At 38.7% G+C, this 10,074-nt stretch overlaps 1 long non-coding RNA gene across 4 annotated transcripts; it reads right to left on the minus strand.

Moving 5' to 3' along the window:
- Window positions 1–646: 646 nt before the first annotated feature.
- On the minus strand, window positions 647–6,711 carry LOC118434583. 4 transcript variants are annotated; one of them, XR_004834115.1, is made up of 6 exons: window positions 6,412–6,711; window positions 5,012–5,244; window positions 4,888–4,939; window positions 3,701–3,761; window positions 2,512–2,666; window positions 647–2,083 (listed from the first exon to the last, which is right to left on the minus strand). It is a non-coding gene; the product is annotated as an uncharacterized LOC118434583 (long non-coding RNA). The 4 variants fall into 4 exon arrangements; XR_004834114.1 differs by having other exon boundaries at window positions 5,929–6,711; XR_004834113.1 differs by having other exon boundaries at window positions 2,508–2,666; window positions 5,012–6,707.
- Between the last annotated feature and the right edge of the window lie 3,363 nt (window positions 6,712–10,074).

The raw sequence follows: 10,074 nt of genomic DNA on the forward strand, positions 1-10,074 counted from the left end.
ATTGTTAAACAGTCGTCATCGCCATAGGTACGGACGATTTACGGAACCGCGAAGGGTTTATAGCTGGACGAAAGGTTTCTCGTTTTCTGGGCGGGATGTGAAACAGTGCAATTTTTGAGAAAATATCATCCATATTGATGGGAAGCTATAAATTTTCCTTTGGATTGCCAACCGAGTAGAAATCATTGTGTCGAATTCTGCAAAAGCTGGAGATGCGTATTGTATTTGGCACAATTTTTTTAACATGCTCCGGCAGAGGGTTTCTGCATGTTTTATTCTGCAGAACTGAATGTCCATAATTGTGCATAATTTTCTGCAGAAATCGCTCTATATACAGTTTTTGTGCAGAAAATTGGACAAAATTGGTGCAGTGAATCACGTGAATTTTTATATAGAAAATCTGCTCAAATTTTTACTCCGGATATATATTTTAGATGAATTATGCAATATTTTAGGGGCGTGCACTTTTTTGCAGAAAATTGCAGCAAATTCGCAAATGCGCATTTCTGCAGAAAATCTAGCCAAATTTCTTCAGCAAATCCGCTAAAATTTTTCCCCTGTTTGGACATAATTTCCTTCAGCATAACTCCAAAATGTACCGAATCACACAATTCGATCACATAAAATCAAGTTATTCATTACAAACTACATATTTCACAACAATAACTTTAATATATTTAAATAAGTAAATCACATTTGCACCTTCATAAAATGTATCATTAGAGTAAAATTTATGTAACATGGATATAATAATGAGAAATATAATGCACACTTACATACCACAGTGCATAACTCGAAATAATTTGGAATTCGTCTAGAATGACAAACGGACGGCACAATAAAATATATACATAAATTTATACTCAAATAATTCTGTTCATCTGGTATTCATTTTTTGTACAAAGACTAACTACAAGTATTCCATACCATCTTAAAAATAATACAATTTTAATTTCTGAATTTTTTGAAGAGTTGAAATTTGGAGATCACAAGTGCAGTGTTTTGACGGTATACATGTATATAATATACAAATACTCAATGTATGTACACTCTAAGAAACCTGGTGATAACTATCACCGCGCGGTGGTCATATGTGACTCTACCGGAATGGTGACAGCTGCAACCACCGAACGGTGACAACTGCACCACCGCACGGTGATTGATCATCACTAAGCTGGTGATGGGCATCCACCCTCCGGTGGTCTTCTGCCACCTGCCGGTAGAGTCACATATGACCACCGCGCTGGTGATAAAATTTCTTAGAGTGTATACATATTTTCTTTACAGTAAAGAGTGTGCATTTCATAAGATTTGATATACATAAGGAAAGCTTGAATTAGAATATACATTAATTGCTTAAGAGTACTAGCACAAATACCAGAAAAGAGATGCAACTTCAGATTGCAATGGAAATATTAATCATTTAAAAATTTGTAATGTTACGATTAACAAGTATTTTATCATAATCTAGGAATAAATGCATCTCTTAAACATTTAGACACACGTGACACTTGTCTCTTCTTGATTAGTGAATACATTTTATAATCACATACAATTCTGTTTTTCAATATTACAATAAGAAATGCAAAATAAGTCAGATATCAAATTCTAAGATTGCTTAACATATAAAAAAACAGATAGTTAGTTAATCTATTTCATGTATAAAGCGGAAATTATTACTTTTAATAATTAACTTAAAACAATAATTGATAATCAGATTTTGTAATTCAAAGATGAGCACAATAGTAACCAAAATAATGCGATTTCTACTTTCTCCAGCTTAAAACATATTCGCACAATCTCAATGTCGAATCAAAATTATCGCTTAATTATTATACCCAATCACACAAACATACATATTAGACGAGTAATGCTTCATTACAATTAAGGTTCGACAAAGACTCGTCGACGCCAAGTATGTAAAAAACGCTGACATCGGAGACGACGTTCTGCGTAATTACTTGAATCCATGGCTCCTTTCTCATTATATGATCTGACAAAGTGATTCTGTGTTCCTTTCCAAGTTCCACTCTGCTGATCATCCTTCATCAAGATGAAGAAATTAATCAATCAAATTCGGTCCCTGTGTCGGAAAAAATGCAGTTTTTACTTGACTCACTCGTCTAATCAATCATTAGAAGAAGACTGATTTGTATATGAGTACCATATAGCAGAACCAGTGGCCGCGGAAGGGTGGGGATAAGGGGACAATGTCCCCACGGTTATTCGATGTCCTTATCATCGATCCGTGTCATTTGTATAAACCTCTCCCACCCCTATCTACATAGAATGTTAATGTCCCCACGGCTTCCGCGGCCACTGGTCGTCGTTTTTGTTCAACAACCAGTGGCCGCGGAAGCGTTGGGGACATTGCCATTGTAGAATAAAGGAGGTTGGGTTTATATAAGATGTGGAGATAATGGACACATCGAATAACCATGGGGACATTGTCCCTCTGTCCCCACCGCTTCCGCGGCCACTGACCGGAACAACTAGGATATACGTACATACATATTGGTCAGAAGTGACGGTGTTGGTCAGAAGATGAAATTGTGATCAAAAAGGAAAGTTGTGTAGTAGTAAAAGTTGCCAAGTTCGCTTTTCCCCGTTTCCTAGAAGCACGTCACAGTCGATTGTCGAACGGGGAAACTTCTTCATCAGTTTTGCTGCAATGCAATAATAAATAAAAGATCAGACTTTTTGATGTTAAGGTACACAAGTGTACATGAATATACGAAATCATGTCATGCAAATATTGTGTACAAAGAGGGAATTATTGATAAATGATCAATTAAGGATTCATCAATCTATTTAGATAATTCAAAAAAGTTTTTTGTAACTAAATGTACAAAATGCTTTCTCCTCGTTACTCAAACCTCGGTAATGACAAGAATCAAATGCAAACTTTCATCAAGAATGGGAAAATATCACTATTTTGCATTATATTTTTATATAAGTAACGCATTCACACGATTTGCACAAATATAACTTTCTAAATTGAATCTAGATCAAAAAACTTTTTTTTACAAAATGCTTTCTCCTAGTTATTCTAGCCTGAATGATAAGAATTACATACCAAAGAAGGGTACCTGGTTTCGATGGTCCCCTTCTTTTATCAAAAAGGTACCCTTCTTTCATCAAAAAGCACTACAAAATACCCTTTTATTATGTTTATAATTCATAAAATGTGTAAATGCAGCTAATAATGATAAGGTCCTTACCATTATTAACGCATCCATACAATACGGGTTGCAAATAACTTTCTAAATTGAATCTAGTTGGAAAAACTTTTTTCTTACAAAATGCTTTCTCCCTGTTATTCAAACCTGCCTGATAAGAATCAAATGTCAACGATGCAGACGTAACGATAAGCACAAAATGCCCTTATCATACACGACTTTCTTGCACATACATAACTTTCCAAATTAATGTTGACTAATAATCGATACATTGGAAGGACTAGTGACTGACTTTCTCTTTCACTCGCTCGCTGCCTTTCGTCATAAACATTCCCATTAATAAGGACGAGTATCCTATTCATGAAAACAAAGAGTGATACGATGGGAAACGGAAATCGGCAATTTGGGAAACGCGTTCATTTATTTTCATGTAATGGAAATGTTTATCGAGCCGAGAGACGAAAGGGTTGCTTATTGGGGCTCTCTGGAAACGGGTGTAATTTGAGTTTGCTTCATTTCACCTTGTGTTCCGATCCCGGTATCGCTGAAACCAACCGATGGCTCCAACATATGTGTGGTGACCTGTTGAATCAAATCGATACAGAGAGAGGCAAAATATGTAATGGATGAGATGTAAAATGTATTTGGGTAGGATGGAGGTCTCCTAACGTGTGCTTGCACAGATTTTGGCAAAACTAGTGTGATTGGCAAGATGATAAATTTGAAATTTGCGATAAGTACGATCTCCCAATGAGCGGGTTTGGCATAGATATTTGCATCAGAAGAGGAGAAAGCGGGCCTTAAAGTTGACAAATTTTGCACCTTCTAATTTGAATGCGCGTTTTCTTTCTCCTCTTCGGATGCAAATATTTCTGCCAAACGTGCCCCCTGGGAGATCGTGTCTTTCGCAAATTTCATACTACTTAAATTTGTGATCGATTGACACTAGTTTTGGTATAAATCGGAGAGCATCCGCTGAGACACCTCCATTGTTAGTTAAATAAAAGAAAACTATTAAATTTCCACCAAAACCCAAACATTTTGTAGGAAGACAATCATTACTGAGATAAACGATCCAATGACAAATTATTTGTAATTGGCCAAATAAATCATGAGATTTACGAGGAAACATAAGACAAAGAACTTCTCCACTAATGATTCCCTTGAAGAACAACGTAATAAAGTATTCTTTGTTTCCTTATAATTTGCTAAACAGTCCTCGCATGTATCTATCAGTGGCGGCGGAAGTTTGGGGGGCATTAGCTTTGTGGGATAGGAGAAAGTGGGACTTATTAACATGGGAAGGATAGGATTTTGCTGAATTTCTGGGAGGACAATGTCCTCACGCTTCCGCCGCCAATGACTATGGATATATTCATACCCTGCTGGTTATAATTGGCGACGGAAGTTGGGTTGGGGCATGTGGGGACATTCTTCACTTCATTCATTCTAAATTTCTGGGAGCACAATGTCCTCATGCTTCCGCCGTCAATGACTATGTACATAAGGATATCTTCATACTATGCTGGTTATAATTGGCGACGGAAGTTGGGGGGGGCATGTGGGGGCATTAACGTTGTGGGATAAAGAAACGGGGAATTATTAACATGGGCAAGATATGATTTTGCTGAATTTCTGAAATCCACTGTCCCCCCATCCCCCTACTTCCGCCGGTAATGACTACCCATATAAAGAGATACCTTCTTACCTTGCTGGTTATAATTACGGTCATCTATTCGGTTCCGGGTGCAGAAGCATATCTGCAAAGAAAATCTCATATGTCGTAACAATAATAAATTGCGCTTTCTTTCTCTCTTTTTTTGCAAGATTACCAAAATGAACATGAGGAAGGACACGGCCGCACCCCCAACGATGAGGATTAGTTCTAATGGAATGGGCTCGTTCATTATCCCCAACTAAATAATGAACATGCAGGAAAAAGAGAAAGTCTCAGCTAGAAAAGCAACCAGGACCACGACGACGAGAGCTCTTTTCCTTCCTGAACAAGAAATCTAGTGCTTTCTCCTGACTACTTTCTCCTCAAAATGCACGCACCATTCTCCTGCTAAATGGCGTGGATACAAACAAACATGGATGATGAATCTTGGTAATGAGTGGAAAATCGTGTTCTTTCCGAGTAATGGATTAATTTGTCAAGTGAAAGCAAGCGTATGTATTTGTGAAGTAACTCTCGGAGAAATTGTGAAGTGTTCAATTTTAGAAATAAGTTTGCCCTTTACGAACTCCTTGGTCGGAAATTATTCCATGAAGAGAGAAATCTTCAAGTACACTCTTAGAAAATTAAGGTATTAAATCATTACTGACCGGTGTATGACTTTACTAGAATTACCGTTTGGTAATGTTGAGTTGAGTAATGAAAAGAAAAATTAATACTCAGAAACAAATTATGTATTACCAACCCGGTAGGAAGTTATTACCAAGTCAATACGCGACTCAACCACACTATTAAAAATCTGGTTTAGTCATGCAGGTATTGGTTTCTCGGTGTTAAACTTACTCCCGCTTGGTATTAAAATTATACCGGTCAATAAAAATATGTTGCCGATATGGTAAAACTTTAGTACCGACTTATCGCTACCACTTTGTTAGAGTAATATATGATTACTGCTTGGTATTATTTTAATACTAGATTTCTAAGAGTGCAGCAAATTTTTGACATGAAGTGTACGAAATTTTATCCCGGATTATGTATGTACTTTTTATCAGTTTTTCTTTTTCTTTTTCTTACTTTTCAGCTACAGTTTTCAAGAATTTTAATATGAACATTCACTAGAATTCTGAAAAGTAGTCGTATCGCTTTTTTATAACAAAGTGAGAACGTATATTAACTCGAATCTGGGGTGAAGTTTGACTGGTTTATTGCCTTCCTTCCTCCCAATGAGAAAAGACAGGAACGGAGAAACTGTTGCTTCCTGCAAGTTTCTGAACCACTTTCACCCACCAAACTTTTTCCTCTGCCCTGCTCCACTACTCGCTCGCTCCAACCCTAAACCCAAACTAACTGAGTGACTGACTAAATCGGCAAATGCCTACTTTCTCTGATCAAATGTGAAGTGTCGTCTCTTCCTACTTTCACTATTTGGTTTTGTGAATCTTTTCGAGATTTTATTGGATTTGGAATCCTCTCAGGTTCTTCTCCGGAAGAAGACAATAAATGATTAAGGTGGGTGAAGAGTGCTGAATATTCAAATGGGAAAATGATATTTCGTACGTTCGAGAAGAGTGACACAGACGGCGGACTGTCTGTCAGATCGGGTAACACGATCTGATGGGTGGTTTGGCTTTCTTCCCTAGAACAGATTCTGCTTCTTGCGAGTGAAAGCTGCTGCTGCTGCCAAGTTGGTGGGTTGGAGGTAAAAGTGAGGAGAGGCAAAACGAGGCCTGGATTTGCAAGCCAATCCAAAACTGAGAAGTAATCTTCTATGTACGAGGGGCTACTGGTGGTTTGGTTTGGTTTGGTTGATGGTGCTGGTTCTTCGTTAGCAGACAATGTAGTCGGTCTGACATGGGCAATTGGTACACAGTTTTTGTGAAGATGCATACACGTAGGATATCAGTGGCCGCGGAAGGCGTGGGGACATGAGGGGATGTTAACATTGTAGGATAGGGGAGGGAGGGTTTATATACGATGGGGAGATGATAGGGACATCGAATAACTGTGGGGACATTGTCCCTATTCCGCGGGCACTGTACATAAATATGTAAGATACAATAGGCTAGGTAACTGCGGGGGGCTTGCCCGTTTCCTAGAATGAGGTTGAGTTGGTTGACAATGACAATTAGAAAGTTCGGAAATGTAATAGTTTACGCTTTCACTTTTAGAAAATGTACGATTTCGCCAGAATTAGAGATCAATTCTCGTTTCTCATTTCATCTCCTGGAACGAAATGCTTGAATGCTGTCTGTCTCCCATAATTTTTTTTTGTGATTGCTCCAACTAAAACCCGCAAAGAAACACCTCATCAGATCAAAATTTATGTGCCTGAGTGACTGGCAACTGTTATAGTGTCATCTTCCCGTCACTATTACGTCTTTCGCATCGCAGTCGTCTGTCCATTTCACATGTCCGGTTCGTCTCCTTATCCGCAAGTCTGATCTCATGAGAAAAACAAATAGAGACAGGAGAACACAACAGCTCGCTTGCTTTCTCTCTCTCTCTCTCTCACCCACTTTCTTTCTTTCTCCTTTATTGTCACTGGTATCCATAAACTAAAGTAAATTACAGACAAAAAAAGTCGAGTTAAGCCAACAACACGTACGTAAACTCGCTCGTCGTCGTCGTCCGTTCAGTAACAACAATTGGTGCGGAGTAGAAGGAAAGGATAAAGAAGGAGGTTTGATTGTGATAGGTCTACCACAGGATAGATATGAATCTCCTCAACCTCTTCGCGTCATGTAGTCCGTCCAGTGTTTCGGGTGAAAGTGACGACTAGCAGGATAATAGAAAACGGAAAGAAACTGGTTTCTTGCAGTTAAATTATTCGTTTTTTGCGGATATGCTACATTTGTAGCATTACAAATAAAGCAAGAAATGCGAGGTGCAAGAAACTGAAGGGCGAGAAATATGCGCCGTCTAGCCCGTAAAGCGTAGTTTCTCGCGTCTTGCATTTCTTGCAGGTCAGAATACTTCCGTGCAAGAAACAACTTTCTCCCCGTCATTTCCTGCAAGTGGTTACTTTCACCCGAAAAATTTGTGGTTATTATGACCTGCAAGAAATGCCAGGGGCAAGAAACTACGTCCCTCCGCTTTACGCGCGTGGCTGGATGGCGCATATTTTGCGCACTTTCTCCCAGTTTCTTGCACCTCGCATTGCTTGCATTTCTTCCTTTCCAGTGAAAGAAATCTAGCAACTCCGCAAGAAAGGAAACCCTGCAGCCATCCATGCATTACTTTTTCGTGAAAATGAGTCAGAAAACAGTACAGTTTGATACTGCAGTACACAGATCCCCTTTTACATAAATTTTTGTTTTGTATGGGAAACCAGTGATGAAGAGCGAAACCAACTAAACCACCGCAACCACCACTCTGTCGCAACACAATTAGGGCAACAACGTGTTAGGGGTTCGTAATGTTGCCCATCAACGTGGCCATCAGCATCAAAACTCAAAACTGTAATAGTAAATGGCAACGGCAAGATTTGTCCATTACGCTTTTGGTCTTTGCACTTCCCTTGTTCAATGATCACCCGACGAACGAACCACTTTCACTGCTTCCACTTCACTTGTGTCCTTCCGCTCATGAGGGCCAGTGGCCGCGGAAGCTGTGGGGACGTGGGGAGCATTAACATTTTAGGATGGGGGAGGGAGGGGTTCATATAACACGATGGGGACATCGAATCATACCTGTTCACTTTCATTCATTTGAATCATACCTGTTCACTTTCTTTCATTTGAATCATACCTGTTCACTTTCATTCATTTGAATCATACTTGTTCACTTTCATTCATTTGAATCATACTTGTTCACTTTCATTCATTTGAATCATACCTGCTCACTTTCATTCATTTGAATCATACCTGTTCACTTTCATTCATTTGAATCATACATGTTCACTTTCATTCATTTGAATCATACCTGATCACTTTCATTCATTTGAATCATACCTGTTCAGTTTCATTTATTTGACTGATTATGATAATGAAAATGAATTTCCTATCATTTTAATGAAATTCACTGAAGTATTCCTCATCTCATACCCAGACGAATGACTGAATCAAAGGATTTTTCATTCTTTTCATTCTTCACCCTATGCTTATCCTATGGGGCGCAGTAAGAAATGAAGTCTGATGAAGTGAAATGAAATGAATTTGAACTAAGATGACTGAATGTGAATGAAAATCTTCCGTTAGAAATCGGAATGACCGACTTTTGAATGAAAACTAACTGCATCGAAAAACCATGGACCTTGTCCCCACGCTTCCGCGGCCACTGGTGAGGACAACGAAACGACGATGGCGACGACGAGGCTTACGCGAATTTAATGGAATGAAGCTCAGGAGTGAATTTATTTCCAACTATGTACATTATTATATCCGAGAAGGATGCAGTGTGGTGGAAAATGAGGTGATGTGGTGTCTTGGGAGATTCACTTATCAAGAATTGATGGGTGACTTAATGAGATGAGAGAGTAGAGAGAGTCGAGTAATAAGAGAGTGCATCCATGCATGGAAAATGTCGTCGGCATTCTTATGTAAATTCCAGGTTTTTACAAGGGTGGATTATTATTGTACGGATAGAAATGTGTGTAGGAGACGATGTGAGTTAATACGGATGAGGGAACTGGAGGTCTCCCAGCGTATGCCATCAGATTTTAAGCAAATTAGTGTCAATTGATTGCAAATATTATTAGTATGAAATTTGCAAAAGACACGATCTCTGAATGGGCACGTTTGGCAGAGATATTTGCATCCGAAGAGGAGAAAGCGCGCAGGAAATTTGGAAAGTGTAAAATTTGTCAACTTTAAGGAAAGCTTTCTCCTCTTGGGATGCAAATATCTCTGCCAAACGTTCCCATTGGGAGATTGTGTCTAATTTGAGACTAATTTGCTAAAAATTGGAGAGCATACGCTGGGAGACTTCCTTTCACAATTTTTCGCATTTTAACCATACGTACAGAAATTGTCATTAAATTGCACAAGGTTGACTTAACAAATATGTTATGAGCCCGCCGTAAATGTTTATCCTTTGATCTGCAGTTCGTGAACTTGACCAGACTCGTCGATCCATCAAATTTCATCCATTTGGGCAATATTTAATAGTGATGGGAGCTAAGAGAGAGAGAGAGAGTGAGCGAGTGAGTGAAAGCTAATAGTCCAATATTGACTTTCTCTTGACAGGATGTTGTTTGTTTAGCATCACATCATCCCATTTCTC

This window comes from Folsomia candida, unplaced genomic scaffold, assembly GCF_002217175.1.
Source record: "Folsomia candida strain VU population unplaced genomic scaffold, ASM221717v1 Fcan01_Sc002, whole genome shotgun sequence".
NCBI classification, from domain to species: domain Eukaryota; kingdom Metazoa; phylum Arthropoda; class Collembola; order Entomobryomorpha; family Isotomidae; genus Folsomia; species Folsomia candida.